The sequence below is a fragment of the Gopherus flavomarginatus genome, chromosome 3 (assembly GCF_025201925.1).
Source record: "Gopherus flavomarginatus isolate rGopFla2 chromosome 3, rGopFla2.mat.asm, whole genome shotgun sequence".
Classification (NCBI taxonomy): Eukaryota; Metazoa; Chordata; order Testudines; family Testudinidae; genus Gopherus; species Gopherus flavomarginatus.
The window spans coordinates 42,857,906-42,874,758 of record NC_066619.1 but is presented as its reverse complement, the minus strand read 5'-3'; the positions used below and the strand labels follow the sequence as shown (position 1 = coordinate 42,874,758).

Here is a 16,853-nt window from a genome sequence, read left to right as displayed (position 1 = left end):
ACAATGAATGAATGATGCAATCTGAAGCTGGTATTGTGTCATACATGATATGAATTGCATCATGTTATTCCTAGAAGTCATGGATGATGCAATCATAACAAAGCTTACATCACTCTGCTGAACAAATTGCCCTATATCAGCTCTAGAAATCATACAGTGTCATGCTCTCTTATTTGTCAGTGTTTGATTTTGCAAAGGGACACATTTCTGTTTAGCCAAAGTGAGCAGAGATGCCTCGTACTTGTGTGAATAGTGCAGATAACTTCTACTATGTTTGTGGTGAAGTGACTTTTGCATCACAAAAGCGCAGTATAACCACTATGGTTAAGAAAGCCTATTACCTTGATTTTGGCTGCAAAATTGGAGATCAGGACAAGAGGTGGGCCCCGCACATATGATGCCCACTTATGCAACAAATCTTCGCCAGTGGTTGAACAGGAAAAGGAAATCTATGTCTTTTGCAGTGCCAATGATTTGGAGAGAGCCAACAGATCACACCAGCAATTGTTACTTCTGCATGGTGCCTCCAGTTGGGAAAGGTGTGTCAAAGAAGAAAAAGTGGACTGTGCATTATCCAAACATTCCATCAGCTATACGCCCAGTACCCCAAGGAGAAGGACTGCCGGTTCCTGATGCACCAGAATCAGTCTCACTTGAGTCAGACGAGGAAGAGGAAGAGGATGAAACTTCTGGTCCTGAACCATCAATGTCACAGGACCCACATTTTCTCCCATCCTCCTCCTCTGAACCACACCTCATAACACAAGGTGAACTGAATGATCTTGTCAGGGATTTGGAACTACCCAAGAGTAAGGCAGAGCTGTTGGGCTCCAGACTACAGTAGTGGAATCTCCTGGCAGGCTATCAGGGCAAATGGAGCCCATCAATGCTTGCAGACTATTGCTGGACAGTGACAAGAGATGCTCCATTTAATGAACACAAGAGACAAGCCAAGAAGCGCCGAGTAGACACTGAATAGGACTAAACTACGTACATAATAGTTTTTTGCCTTTTGTTTCATAATAAATTTTATTTATATAACCCTTTTGCTGATTTTTGAAGTGTTACATAAACAGGACAGGTGAATTATCATGTAAAGCAACCATAAACACCTGAAAAGACCTAGGTTTACAGTTTATGATTAAAACTCTATCTACACAATATACATACACATAAAATGTAAAAACTTAAAACAACTGATTGGCTACTGTTTCTAAGATATTTAATTGTCATATTTGAATTCAGCACATCAAAATACATAATAAATATCGCATTTTATCTCTGAAGCAGACGACTTCTCAAAAATTGTAGACCAGCGTAATTAAAAGAAGTGTTCAAGGTGCAATGCTCAAGGACAAGACATAAACAAAAGCGTAAGTTGATGACTAGAACAAGGGTAGGCAACCTATGGCTCCTGTGCCCCAGGACACTGCCCGAGTTCTGGCCAGCAGTCAGGGGGGCTCTGCATTTTATTTTCATTTTAAATGAAGCTTCTGAAATGTTTTTAAAACCTTATTTACTTTACATACAATAGTTTAGTTATATATTATAGACTTATTGAAAGAGACCTTCTAAAAATGTTAAAATGCATTACTGGCACACAAAACCTTAAATTAGAGTGAATAAATGAAGACTTGACACACCACTTCTGAAAGGCTGCCGACCCCTGGACTAGAATGTTGGCCTCTCTAGGATCTCGTTTCAATTCCAACTAAGTGGGTCACAAATGCAATGACCTCAGATGAATCCCTCATCTACTGTAGTACGTATCATAAAAATTAATGTATGTAATCTGGCACAACTGTCAGACTCTTAAAAAAATAAAATAAATACTCACAGTTGAGCTACAATGAACTAGATCTCACCTAGAATACTAAAGTAGTATTAAGGTTATTAGCAATACAAAATGGTGGGACATTCACCGTTCAGGAGCTTGTTCTTATGCCTTTACTAGACAGAAACCAATCCTCAGATATGATTTCTGCAGATACTGTACTTTGATATGAAAACGTATATCCCCATCCACTAAACCTTCCAAGAAAACAGCATCCAGCATAAGCTTGTTCAATGATACACTAGTTACTAGTTGTACAGTACTGCATAGACAAATGTAACAGACAATATACAAATCCACAAAGAACTTTTATATGGCATCTGACCATTGAACTACAAAACACAATTTATATTAAATACAACTACTACATTAATGACACATGACTGCATTTATGGTTCTCACAGCCATAACATTTTCCTACTGCAGCCATGTACAAAATGTTTTAGGATTTGGGGGATTTTTAAGTTAATCTACTGTTGGTAAAAGATAGGCGCAACCATAAAGACTAAAATTCTATTTATCCACAAAAAAAGTTAAGCAGAGACCTGCACTGCAACCTTATGTACTGTATATCAATGCATCTCAACCCCGTTCTGTCAGCATCAGCTTTAAAAATAGGACGTTAGTTCAGTCTATGTGCTTGATCAACTCTCTGCATCTGCAGAGAGTGTACATAAGACAAGTGATTAGTGCCACTAATACTGACAGTTAATGTGAATACTTGTCCACTGAACTAAGACCGTCAACTGGATCACACCTTTAGTAAAACTGTTAACTAAGGCCTGGTCTACACTACAGGAGTTAGGTCAACTCAAGCTGCCTTTGTCGACCTGACTATGGACTATCTACACTAAAATTTGCTCCCACAGACGTAACTGCCCCCCCTACACAGATTTCATCATTTCACTTCCATGAGATGTGTCAAGTTGAGGTCAACGTAGTTAGATCAAAGCAGTGTCAGTGTAGATACTGCGTTACTTATACTGATTTCAGTGGCCTCCAAGGGGTGCCCCACAATGCCCCACCATCACTGTTTTGAACTCCACTGCCCAGAGCAAGGTACACAGGAAGCCGCACTCCCCTTTAAAGCCCCACAAAATTTTGAGACTGAATTCCCAGTTTCTCCTGGAGAGCTCACCTAGCAACTATGCAGCTGACCATGCTGGCTCCATACTGGAAATGGACTCCTGCCTGGAGTACACAGAAGGTGTTGGATCTCCTGGGTCTGTGGGGTGAAGAGGCTGTGCAGACACAGCTCTGATCCACCCATAGACACTTATGAGCAGATCACTCAGGGGATGGAGGAAAAGGGCTAGAAGAGCAACCAGCAGCAGCGCCACACGAAAGCCAAGGAGCTGCAGCAGGTGTACCAGAAGGCAAGGAAGGCTAACAATTGCTCTGGTGAGGAGCTCTAAACCTGTCAGTTTTATAAAAATTTGCATGCAACACTCAGACGAGATCCTACCACCTCCTTCAAGAGTGCCATGGATACTCTGAAGGAGCCCAAGTCACAGGCAGTGTTCCCTCTAATTTAAGTCCATGTGTGGAATGAACTGTGTTATGTGCACCAATATGAAGGTGACATGTGGAGGGGTGGGGCCGACGGCTTCAATGTGTGGGAGCGGGTTCAGGGCTGGGGAAAAGGGTGGAGGTGCGGGGGGTGAAGGCTCTAGGGTGGGGTCAGAGGTGAGGGGTTTGGGGTGCAGGCTGAGGAAAGAACTCCCTTCTAGCCCTCTCTCACCGCAGCAGCTTGGGGCCGTGGGAGAGTCACCTCTCCCCAGCCACAGCAGCTCCAGCTGAGCTGGGCCTGGGGAGAGGCACCTGTCTCCACCTACACAGCCCTTGATATCCTGCTGCACAGCCATGCAGTTTAGAGTAAATTTTGGCCACAGGCCCCCTACTGTGAACCGAGAGAACCACAAAGGGTAAGAAGAATATGGGGGGGACAGGTGACTGGGGGAATCCAGTAGCACAGTGAGGCAGAACCTGTTTTGGACTCCTGGACAATCCAGCTAGTCCCTACAGTCCAGCACGGGCAAGTCTCATACAAGCAAAGCAACTTCTGGTAAGTGTGCATCTTGCTTTGAAATTGCAAGGATGGAACCCCCAAAGTAGCAGGACACATCTGCTTATTTACTCTTCTTTACTTATGGAACAAGAGATAGTGAAATAGTAACTCTACCTCTATTGGTTATCTGCTTTCCATTCCCCTGCACAGTTAGGAAGAGGAAGCCCCACAGAACAGTTTATGCGCACACAGATGTCCTATGAATCTGACATAGATATCTCGAGGAAACTTTCCTAGAGGCAGTCTGTAATCCTCTGCCAAAGATTTATGGGGAGAGCCGCCTTATTTCTTCTACTACACTAGGACACTTTCCCACACCACTCATCAATTATATCAGCAGATACCTTTGCATCACGCACGCTAGCAGCATATGGCCCCGGTCTGCAGTTGGATGCCTGTCAAAGCTGTTCCCTTTCCACTTATATTATCCTCAAGAATGAGGTATCAGCTAAAACCACCACTACCTGTGGAAAATAGTGCCAGGATTCAGTTTAACTGACCTATTTGCATATACTCATGCCTGTGACATGGGATGACATCAGGCCTGTCGACAGCAATTTTCTGCCCTGGGCCCAGTAGTCAATGGGCCCCCATGCACACACAAGCCGTGCCTGCACAGAGGCGGTTCGCCTGACATTTGAGCAGTGCTGCACCTGTGCTGGCTGGTGCCCAACAAGCTGCCAGCTGCGCTGCTAGGTGTGCTCTTTCAGCACAGCCAGGGCTTCCATATACCCACCTGGTAGGGTTGCCAACGAAGTGCGCAAACTCAAAGAGCTCTGTCCCACCCCTTCTCCAAGGCCCCCATCCTACTCATTCTATACCCCCTCCCTCTGTCACTCACTCTCCCCCACCTCATTTTCACCAGGCTAGGGCAGTGGGTTGAGGTGCGGGAAGGGTGCAGGCTCGGGGAGGGAGCTGGGTGTGGGCTCTAGGCTGGGGCAGGGGGTTGGGTTGCAGGAAAAGGTCATGGAGTTGGCGCCTACCTCAGGCGGCTCTCAAAAGCGACTGGCACACCCTCTGGCAGCAGCTCCTAGGCAGGGGACCCAGAGGCTCTCTGTACACTGCTGCTGCAGGCATCGCCCCCACAGCTCCCATTGGCCACAGTTCCTGGCCAAGGGGAGCTGCAGAATTGGCACTGGGGGCAGCACATGGAGACCCCCATCCATGTCCCCCCCATCCTTCTCCAGGGGCCGTAGGGCCATTCCAGTCACTTCTGAGAGCGGCATGGAGTGAGGGCGGGCAGGAAACCTACCTGCCTTAGCTCCATGGCACTGCTGGCAGCAGTGGCGGCCCCAGTGCCTCTGGACAATTGCCCCCTTCCCCCCAGCGGGCTGGATGACATCTTCCAACAGATCCTGCAAGCTTCTGCTGCTTCAAATACCAAGCACAGGGCTTGGAGAATCACCTTCGTGGACAGTATGGCCAAGGACAGAGCAAAGAGGAAAAAGGCACAGGAAAAGAGAGAGACAAGAATTAGTTGATACTAGCAAGAAAGAGACATAGTGCAGACTCTTGTGACCTTCCAGTTCAAAAGTCCCATGCTTACCTCCCTCTTCAGCCCATAGAGAACTGCATTCCGGGACCTCCTTACCTCCCCCTCACCCCCACCCCATCCCCCCCCACACTCACTCACTCCACGTGGCATCTGGGGCCGAAGCACTAACAGTACCAACTTCACCCAAGGGAAGCACACAGGGAATCACAGCTGTACCTACACTGACCTGTGAAACACGTGGTTGGTGTAGGTGTTTCTGAAATGGAAATGACTTATTACCCCTTCAAAATACTTATTTTATTTATTAAGCCTTCTTCTGTTATAAATGTGTCCGTTTGCATGGGTATGGAATAAAAGTCTGTTTATGGAAACAATTCATCTTTATTAGTTCACAACATATGCTGGCTGGAGCTGACATCATTCACAAATAGTAATGTGTGTCTTTGCAATGTTATATTACTGCATACACACCACACTCATTACAAGGTTCATACTGGGGTGCAAAAAAGAGCAGGGCCAGGAAGAGCACACTACAGCAACACACATTACTGTGGTTCACTATTGAAATAGTCTCTCTCAGACTCCCTGAGCCATATAGCGCTGCTCAGCTCTTCTTATAACCCTGGTATCTGGCTCCTCAAATTCAGCAGACAGCCACTCCACCTCCACCCCGGTGGAAACTTTTCTCCCTTTGCTTCACAAATATTATGCAAGACACAGCAGGCAGATATAAACACTGGGATTTTTTTCCCCTGAGGTCCAATCTCATTAGTAAACAATGCCAGCGTCCCTTCCAATGACCAAAAGCACATTCTGCATCTCCTCAGTTCGCAGTTGAAACACTCCTTCATGCTGTCAAGGTGACTGGTGTACAGTTTCATGAGCCAGGGGAATAAGGTGTAGGCTGTGTCTCCCAAGATCACTATTGGCATTTCAACATCCCCAATGGTAATCTATCAGTCTGGAAAGAAAGTCTCTGCTTGCAACTTTCTGAAGAGTCCTGTGTTCTTAAAGATGCACACACACCCCATGCACCTTCCCTCACCAGCACACATTTATGTCAGAAAAGTGCCCCTAGTGATCCACCAGCACTAGCATTACCATAGAAAAGTAACCCTTTCTTTGTCTCTTTGGCAATGTGGTCTGGTGCCAAAACAGGTACATGTCTGCGATCTATTGCCCCATTACTGCAAACCATCCACTTTGTCTTGCACATTGCCCAGAGTGATAGTCCTTTGTAGCAGATGCAATTAGTGGCCCTGCACACTTGCATCACAACTGCTTCCACCAATGGATTTCCAAATTTCAAATCAATTCCTGACTGATTGGTAGCAATCAGGCATTGTAAGTTTCCACAGACTGATTGCCACTTGCTTCTCCACTGTCAATGCAGTGTCATTTTGGAGTCACTGCGCTAGAGGGCTGCACACAGATCCAGGAATGTGGCCTTGTGCATCCAAAAGTTCTGCAGCGACTGGTAGTCATCCCAAACCTGCATGATAATGCAATCCCACAAATCAGTTCTTGTTTCTCAGGCCCAGAACTGGCAGCTCCATCATCTGCACCTATTCCATGAATGCCGCCAACAACTTTGAATTGTTTCTATGTTCCACAGCAAACTACCCTAGAAAGAATTGTTCTGTTTCCCGCAGCTCTTCTGGTAGTTCTGCAAATACTGCAGGATTAGGCGCCCTATGCTCGCAAAGCTCATCAGAATAATGCAGCTTTGCGAGCATAGGGCGCCTGTGCAGGATTCATGCTTCTGCCATAGATGGCAGACAATGAGGAGGGATACGTGAGCCTGCGGGACTTTTCAAAAGAGGCATGAAGCATTATGGGATGCAGGTAAAATTATGGGATAGAGAACACTGCATTATGGAACACTGAAATCATGTTCCCAGTCGTAACTTAGGTCGACATAATTCTGTAATGTAGATGAGCCCTATGTCTACTCATTTTTGCTCCTAATCTAATTAAAGTAATGCCACTGATTACAATGGGAGCAGAACTGGGTCTTTAAAGCACGTGTGTGTAAACACACATGCAGGGGGGTAAGAGGAGACAAATCTCTAATGTATGTATGTGCACAATATGGATAAAGCACAATTTCTAGAATAATGTTAAAACTTAGAATTTCCTGATTTGAGGCACATACAAGCTAAACCACAATGTTGCATTACTGTTTTTAAAACCCCAGCTTCTGCTGGACAAATCCCATTTCAGCAGTAACTCAGTCGGCTTTTTACCATCAGCATTTGCTAGAAAATTGCAAACTTTCCTTTTGGATGCACATGCTCCCAGTTATCCATGTGTTTGTTACCTCAAGGTTACACTATTGCAATGCATGGGGCTACATCTTAAAACCATTTGGAAGCTGAGGCTGATTCAGAAAGGAGTGGCTCATTTATTTAGCCAAGCATCTTGCTGGGAACATATGATAAGTGCTACATGGTCTGTGTACAGTTTCTAAAAGGGAATTTAAGGTATTAATTATGATCTATTAAACCCTAAGTAGCCTGAGAGTTGCCTACCTCAGGGCTCATCTCTCCTCTGCAATTCTGCCACAAAAGCAGTCAGCAGGAATGCCTGAGCTGGATCCCTGTCAATATAAAGATGTGGGGAGACTAGCAGGGCATTTGCTGTGTGGACTCCAGAACTTGCGCCCTCTTGGCCTAAAATAGCCTGAATTTGCTAATCTTCAGGTCATGCAGCAAAATACATCTGCTTGATGGGGTTTTTGGAAAAGGCTGAGAGTATGCTTCTCATACTAAGGAAGGGGTGCAAAGGACTTTCTGTAGGCGACTGGCTGACTGAGTTGCTGCAGAAATTTTTACTTTAAAAACTTCTGGAATTTCACTGTCTTGTTAGTGATTTGTTAGGGTGCCTAGAGACTTGGATACACATCTTATTATTTTAAATCTAAATACATAAAATGTACAGAGCCTAATATAATGGAGGCCTGTTCCTTGATTGGTATCCAAAAGTGCTACTGCAATACAAATTAACAAAATACATAGTAGTAATACACACTCACGTATGCATATCTCTGGATAATGCAATTCTGCTGACATTCAGGAAAGATACTGTAATGAACATATGCAGTAGAGGATCTCCACTATTTTCCAATCAGTTTTTTGTGTTCATACTTGGCAAATTCCTCAAAGAACGGCATGCATGGCAAATTTGAACTTTTATAACAAAAATAATTTTTGTTAGACGAATGCCAAAAAAGCCTCTGAACAATTTTCTTAAGGCATGAAAAAATCTTTTAAACATTAATAATTCAAGAACAGCTGAACAGATTTTCAAACTTTCCTAAATTTCACCATGAGGTTTATAGCAATATTGAGAAATTTTACTCCACAATCAATTTTATGATAAATTAGAAGGCTGAAAGGGAAGACTAGAACAAGAGGTGAGTTCTCTCACACTAAAGTAAGCTGAAAACAGATCTCTTTATTCTAAAATATCTTTCACTTAATGAAATCTTAAAAATCAAATAAATAAATCATGTGCAGAACATGGCTCCATAATGAATAGGGGCTTGTAATAGTTCTCTCTCTTATGGGAAGTTGGGAAACAAGAGGATCCTCCAAAATGACTCAAGTTAAGACAAATTTTTATTTCTCTTTTAAAAAGTTGTCTGGACTAGGGACCTTTTCATCAGTGTAGGTAAACCAGTGTTTATGTATATGTGCTGCACAAGTGTAAAGTAGGATTTGCAGGAGGATCTATATACTCTGTTGAAATCTGAGTAAATTCCAGTGGTGCACGCCTCGCTTTAAACTGGAGCAGTGTCTAAACAGTTTGTACTGGGTATGATACATCAATATAGCTTGTCTAGTGCAAAAACCCCTAACGTACACAAGTCTTCAGATAGGCAGAAGACTCCTTAATTTTTTTTAATTTGCTAGGAATAACCTATGCAGTGTTGTTGTAGCCATTTTGGTCCCAGGATATTAGAGAGACATGGTGGGTGGGAGAATCTCTTTACTGGACCTACTGCTGTTGGTGAGAGACAAGCTTTCATGCTGCACAATGACCTGAAGAAGAGCTCTGTGTAATGTGAAAGCTTGTTTCTCTCACCAACAGAAGTTGGTCCAATAAAAGATAGTACCTAACCCACTTCGCATTTACAGTTGCTGCCCCATTTTTGGCTTCTGTGTCCAGGTGCCATTTGGGATTTCCAAGTACCCGATTTTCAACTAGACAAGTCAATCAGAGACAGGTCATATGCTTCCCGTGACTTTTTGTTTATTGCGCTTGACTTGCCCATGACTTTTACTAAAAATAACAGTGACAAAATCTTAAATTTTAAATATGATATATATATATATATATATATATATATATATATATATATATATATACACACATACACACACACACACATATATACACATACATTCATACATACACCGCCCCCACACACTATTTTTTCCTCATTCCATATGAAGAGACATGCCCTAAACAAGGTCTAGATTTAGAGATTAGCATGTGGTCTGTAATAATGGACAAAGCTATGAAAACAGTTCTTATTATTGTAATTAGTTATTATTACCACTGTCTTCTCTCAGTTGTGTTCTCCAGGAAAATCCAAGCAGCAAGACTAAATCTTTCAACATTGCAAAGCTGAGCTCACATCACTGTGGCTCAAACCATTACCAAAGCAACAGCACCAGTGCCACTACCGCACAATGCATCAGGGTGGATTAAAAAAAGGATTTAAATACATATTTCTTTTTAAAATAAACTTACTTAAAATTAAATTTGAAATTATGACAACTTATGTTAAAGCCAAAACTTACTAAAATCTATTTAAAATCATTTAAATTAAAATACAAATATTATATTTAAGCAGTACATGTTTGCTACCAAAGTTTTAAAGAAAGTCAAACCACTGAACTGCTGAAATGTCACTAGCTAAGCACCTGGAACCAGAGTTCACTCCAGTTTTACATCAGCTTTTGACAGCAGCAGCCTTTTCTCTGCACGTGCAGAGAAAATATTTCTTCATTTCACTTTATTCAACTAGTTCAGCTCAATGACCAATTCTTTCAAAGTTGAGAAAACTGCTGGGGGGAGGAGAAAGCAGAAAAGCTTGTTTTTCCCTCTTCAACTCTATTAATAAAAATGAGATGGGGGAAGAGACAGAGGGTACTACTGGTTCTAAAATCTTGAAGGTAGTTTTATTTAATAAAACTAATTTTTAATTACAGTCCAGTTTTTATCCATGACACAAATCATGAGCAAAAAACATTTATCACAAAAAAATATAAAAAATTAAGAATCTGAAAAATGTATATTAAGCTTTATAATTGCTTAAATAAATTTGTATTAATATAGTATAGCCTCTTGGATAGCAGAAAGTAGTACCAAATTATATCAACCATTGAGAATCAACCTCTCTTTAGGAACATAAAAAAAAAAGTATAAAACCAGATTAAAACGGTGATTTAAAACAATGTTTCCTGCTGTGTGATTTAAATCATGATTAAAACCAGTGATTTAAATTAACCTACCCTGTACTGAACAGAAATGCCAGGAAACGGCTGAAAATATTGGTAGCAAAGGAGACAGAAGAGAGCCTGGCTCTCCAAACCCAGGGACCTAGCATGTGGCCCCCAATGACCCATTTATACACACACACACACACACACACACACCTGGGCACTCCATGTGAGGAAGGAGCTCCCCTAACTCCCAGATGGGCAGTAAGATGGACCATGCTCCTCAAAACTACCTTCTGGAACCCAGCAAATGGCAGCAGCAAATCCCCACTCTGGGTTCAACACATACAGTAGAAAACCCACCCCAGTTCCAGGGACAGGGAATCAAAAGGCAAGCTTACCCCAATACATCCTTCCATAGGTGCCGACTCCATGTGTGCTCCGGGGCTGGAGAACCCATGGGGGGGGAGGGGGCGGGGAAAGAGAATAGTGAGTGTTCAGCACACACCAGCCATAACTGATTGAAGATGCTGCCAAATTTAAGCAATTATTGACCTTAATATTTTCAGATTCTTATTTATTGTACATTTTTAGTATGTTAGAAAATGGTGAATGATATAGCTAATTATCTATAAATAAACCCTATTTGCTCATGATTTGTGTTAAAGTGTATTAGAATAGTAACTGGAATTTCAATAAGCATACAAAAGAGTGTATTTATTTTTATTTAAATGTTTTGAGTTTATAAATTTAGGCATTAATATATTGTATATTAAATTCAGATTTAATCTTAAACAGATTTTTTTTAAAAAAGTACTTAAATAATAGGATTAGTTGAATTTAGTTAAATTAAGTTAAAGAAAATCTGATTTAAATAAAAAAACTTTAATCTGCCCCTCCCCCCAATACATGGATTCTTATCCACACTAGTGGAGAGAGAGGAAGGCAAGGAACTTGGGAAGGAAAAGGCTAGGAGAAAATGGAAGTAATCAAGGAAAAAAAAAATTTTTTAATTGGAAATAGGAGTTTTAAAAACCATAAATAAGTCAACTGTAAAAATAAATGGAATGTGGGCTACATTTTCTCTCTCTCGCACATACACACCCCTACACCTACCACCCCTGAATCAAGTTATGGATTAACTAACGTGAAAGCTTATTTTATCACCATGACCCTCTTCCCCCCTCTCAGGTGCTGTGTTACACCCATTTCTTGCTTCTCATCTTAAATTAGGCCATGTCTACACTAGAGACCTTACAGCAGCGCAGCTGCACCATTGTAAGGTCTCTCATGTAGTCACTCTATGCCAAGGGCAGAGCTGCTCCCACTGACATAACAGTTGTCCACACTGGTGCATCTATCGGTATAACTTATATAGCTCAGGTGCCGTGTGCGTGCGCGCGACAAATTACACTGACAAAAGCATTGGTGTGGACAGTGCTATGTCAGTGGGAGAAACTCTCTGTTGGCATAGCTACCACTGCTCCTTTCGGGTGGTTAAATTATGCCAATGGGAGAGCTCTCTCCCATTGGCAAAGAGCTGCAGCTGCGCCGCTGCAGCGCTGTATGCATAGACAAGCCCTTAGACAGCAAACTTCTCAGCACAGAAATGTGTCTTGTGTTTGTAGAGTTCCTATGAAAATAAAGCACCAAATCTACAAGACACTTTGTGATGTGTAAGAAGCTAGCAGTGTTCCATAACACACCCATCCTGTTAGCAAGGAATGAGTTGGCTAGAAGAATGAAGAAGATGCTGACTCACTGCAGCAGGTGGATCCCTAGCTACCTCCTATGAGGGATGGGGAAGGGAGGACTTGGAGAGCAAGATGGTGATGTGGAACACATTCATGCAGGGAGGAGAAGGCTTTGGCCAGGACAGTTTCCTGTAGAATTGTTTGAAAACTGTTTTGTGAGAGACTTCATTAAACCTAGACCCAGGAAGGATGAATTTGTTTGAGACTAACGGCTTGTCTACACTGGCAATTTATAGCGCTGCAATTTTCTTTCGCTGCCACACCCCTCATTGAGGTGGGATTTTTAGAGCGCTGGGTGAGCTCTCTCCCAGTGCTCTGCCGCGACCTCACAAAGTACGTTAAAGTGCTGCCGTGGCAGCACTTTAGTGTTGCCAGTGTAGACTAGCCCTAACTCTGTACTCATTAAACCAGATCGAAGAGTGAGAATTGTTTGGAGTAGGCTTGGAAAGAAGTACAGTAACTCTCCACTTAATGTCCTCTCGCTTAAGGTCATTTTGTTCTTATGTCCCTGCTCAATTACAGAACATGTTCCATTTAAAGTTGTGCAATGCTTTGTTAGAATGTCGTCTGGCTGCCTGCTTTGTCCATAGCTGGCAGTCCCCCTATCAGCTCCCCTACGGCCCCCCCACAGATCCTTCTGCCCACCAGCAGACCCCACGGATCAGTGCCTTTCCTCTCCTCCCCTCGCCTCCTGCTCGCAGCAATCAGCTGGCTTGCAGCGTTCAGGAGGGAGGGGGGGAGAAGCGAGGACTTGGCGCGCAGGCTCCCCCTCCCTCCTGAAGGCCACAAATCAGCTGATTGCTGCAGGCAGGAGAGAGCCTGCAGTGCTGTGTCCTTGCTCCTCCCCCCTCCCTCCTGCTTCCTGAACACTGCAAGCCAGCTGACTGACGTGGGTAGGAGGCAGGGAGGGAGCGAACACACAGCATGCGGCATAAAGGGGGAGAAGGGGAGGAAGAAGAGGTGGGTTAAGAGTGGGGGCTTGGGAGAAGGGGTGGAGTGGGCGGGCCGAGGGTTGAGCCCTCCACCCCCTGGTGCTTGCAGCGTAGGGGAAGCTACCACTGTGCAACGTGCTTCTCCTAGCCTACAGCACCTTCAGCCTCCTTGCCTGCCTCATCTCCAGTGCCAGTGGGCTGTGCCTGTGTAGGGTAAGGTGTGGGGGGAGGACCTCCCGACTATAGTACTGTATTGTATGGCAAAAAAAAATGTTCCCTGGAACCTACCCCCCCCCCCCGCCATTTACATTAATTCTTATGGGGAAATTGGATTAGCTTAACATCATTTCACATAAAGTCACATTTTTCAGGAACATAACTACAACTTTAAATGAGGAGTTACTGTACCTACTTACAAAATGTTACCATAACAATAATTCTTCAACTTTATTTTTTTTAAAAGTGAATACCATAAAAGCTCTAGTCTTTATATATTTGTCTAAACAGTTAAAGATACAAAATACAATAATTTGATTTCTAATGCAAGACATTTTACTGTTGAACCTTTACAATGGGTCTTGAAAGTCAACTTGCAACTGGAAGTCCACCAAAGTTGGGTAACAGTCCTGTTTGAAGAGAACTATATTAACGCGAACTAGGAACCTTTTAGTTCACACCCACAGCATCCACATGGGGAGTTACACCACAGCACTTTGATGCACACTGGTATTCACACCCCTGTTGTCCAAACTGCAGGGTACTGTACACGGACTCTTTTCTGCCTGCTCTTTCCAATGTTTGTCATGTTGCCACCCACACAGTACAGAAAAGCAGGAGGAGAAAGCTGCTCTAGACAAGGGAAGAGAGAGTAGGAAGGGACCAGAGTAGGAGGAATGTGATAAGCAGACAGGGACTGTGGTAGTGTGGGGGTAGAGGGCATGGTAGTTGGCAAGGGAAGGAAGAGGTTGAGAAGGGTCTGAAACAACAGAGTACAGTCCCCACCCTCCTCCCAGAACATGGAAATGAAACCCAGAACTCACCCTGCTGCCAGCAAATACCCATGAAATCCATTAGCAAAGTATGTCTGATCCCCTTTTAGTGTCTGGCCCATATAGAGGATAATAGCCTACTAAATTCCATTCATTCAAATAGTGGACATCTGTACTGTAGGTCTAGTTTCCAGACCTGCCAATGACTCATGTGGGTGTTAATATCTTGCACATGGTGGAATTGTGTGTGCCAGTTAGCTTTTTTTTTTTTTTTTTAAATCTAGGTATTTTCGTATATAAAAAACTACATTAAAAACATTAAGGTTGCAAAGTCCAACATGCAAAAATTTGCACATATAAACCAATCCTCTTGTGTGATGCAATACGGTATTAATTTTTCCCTTTACAGGATTCCTGAATCATTCAGTTCACAAAATGGGTAAGTGCCCATGGAATTAATCAGGGTTGTACAGTATCACCTCAGGCAAGATATTCCCAGCAGATAAAGGAAAGTGTTATCACTGTACAAGGCATTGGTGAGACCTCATCTGGAATACTGTTTGCAATTCTGGTCTCCTACATTTAAGAAAGATTACTTCAAACTGGAACAAATGCAGAGAAGGACTGCTAGATTGATTAGAGCAGTAGTCCCCAACGTGGTGCCCGTGGGCACATCTATGTGCACCCACGTACTGGCCAGCGGAAAAGCATCCGCCAAAATGCCACCGAAAAGCGGCATCACCAAGAGGCAATGCTGCCGAAAAGCGGCGTCACCAAGAGGCGGCGTCGCCAAAATGCGGCTGAATTTTGGTAGCATTTCGGCAGCGACGCCTCTTGACGTTGCCATTTCTCAGCGACATTTCAGTGGATGCTTGTCTGCCAGCCATGGTCCTTGATAGCTCGTTCTCCGGTGCCCACCACCCGGAAAAGATTGGGAACCACTGGATTAGAGGATGGGGAACCTATTTTAAGAGAGGAGACTTATGGAGCTGGCATGTTTAACCTAACAAAACAAAGGTTATGGCAGAACAACAAATGGGTATAAACTGGCCATCAACATGTTTAGGCTTGAGATTAGACAAAACATTTCTAACTAGCAGAGGAGTGAAGTTCTGGAACCCCCTTTCAAGTGGAGTAGTGGGGGCAAAAAAAAACTTAACTTGTTTCGAGACTGAGTTTCATAAGTTTATGGAGGTGACGGTATAGTGAGTTTGCCTACAATGGCATATGGTCCATTTGTGACTGCTATTAGCAAATATCTCCATCGGCTGGATATGGAACACCAGATGAGGAGGGCTAAAGTACTACAAAGAATTATTTCCCAGCTGTCTGGCTGATGGGTCTTCACCTTCATGCTCAGGGTTTAAATGATTTCCATATTTCGGCTCAGGAAGGAATTTTCTCCAGGTCAGATAGGCAGAGACCCTCGGGAGTTTTCATCTTCCTCCTGCTGACTGAACCAGAGCAGTGGCCACCAACCAGTCGACAGCAATCGACTGGTCGATCCTAGAGACTCTCCCAGTTAAACGCAATCTCTGGTGATGCAGTGTGGCTGACTCCTTGCCTACCCTGGCCCCATGCCACTTCCAGAAGTGGCCAGCACAGCCCCAGGGGCCTCCCTTCATGGGCTGCTCCTGTCTGCAAGCACTGCCCTCGCAGCTCCCATTGGCTGGCTTGCAGAGAGGGGCAGCGCACAGAGCCATGTGCCCTTTGCCCCACCCCCAGGGGCCGCAGGAGTACGTTGGCCCCTTCTGGGAGCAGTATGGGGCCAGGGTATTCAGGGAGCCTGCCTTAGCCTCTCTGTGCCTGCCGCCAACTGGGAGCCGCCAGAGATAAGCACTGCCTGGCAGGAGGCCATACCCCAACCCTCATTTCTGAGCTCCCTCCTGGAGCCAAAACACCATGCCCCCTTCTGCACCCCAACCCCCTGCCTGAGCCCTGACCCCCTCCTAGAGCCAGCACCCTGTAGCCCTCCTGCACTCAAACTCCCTCCTACAGCTTGCACCCCTCACCCCCACTCCTGCACCCCAACCCCCTCCCCCAGGCTCAGACCAGATCCCCTTCCCACACTGTAAAGCCCTCAGCCCCAGCCCAGAGCCCGCAACCCATTCCAAACCCCAACCCCTACCCCAGCCCAGTGACAGTCAGAGTGGTAGAGAGCGAGCGACGGGGGGAGGGGGATGGAGTGAGTGGGGTGGGGCTTTGGGGAAGAGGCAGGGCCAATCCTGGGTTGCTCTTAAAATTCAAAAGTGATCTTGGGTGTAAAAAGGTAGGAGACCACTGAATTAGAGTAAATGGTGGATTGTCTATAACCTGAAGTCTTTAAATCAA

The 16,853-nt window shown here is 44.2% G+C and overlaps 1 protein-coding gene across 6 annotated transcripts in view; it reads right to left on the bottom strand.

The window, feature by feature from the left end:
- The window catches only part of ERBIN (erbb2 interacting protein), a 232,946-nt gene that overhangs the window by 170,463 nt on the left and 45,630 nt on the right, over positions 1-16,853 (bottom strand). The window contains exons 2-3 of one of the 6 annotated variants that reach the window (XM_050946860.1): positions 5,155-5,307; positions 4,247-4,366 (exon numbers count right to left, since the gene is read on the bottom strand). The exons of the other annotated variants lie outside the window; for them this stretch is intronic. The gene's annotated coding sequence lies outside the window, so the exon portion shown is untranslated. The remainder of the gene's footprint in view (positions 1-4,246; positions 4,367-5,154; positions 5,308-16,853) is intronic. 6 annotated transcript variants of the gene reach the window in all.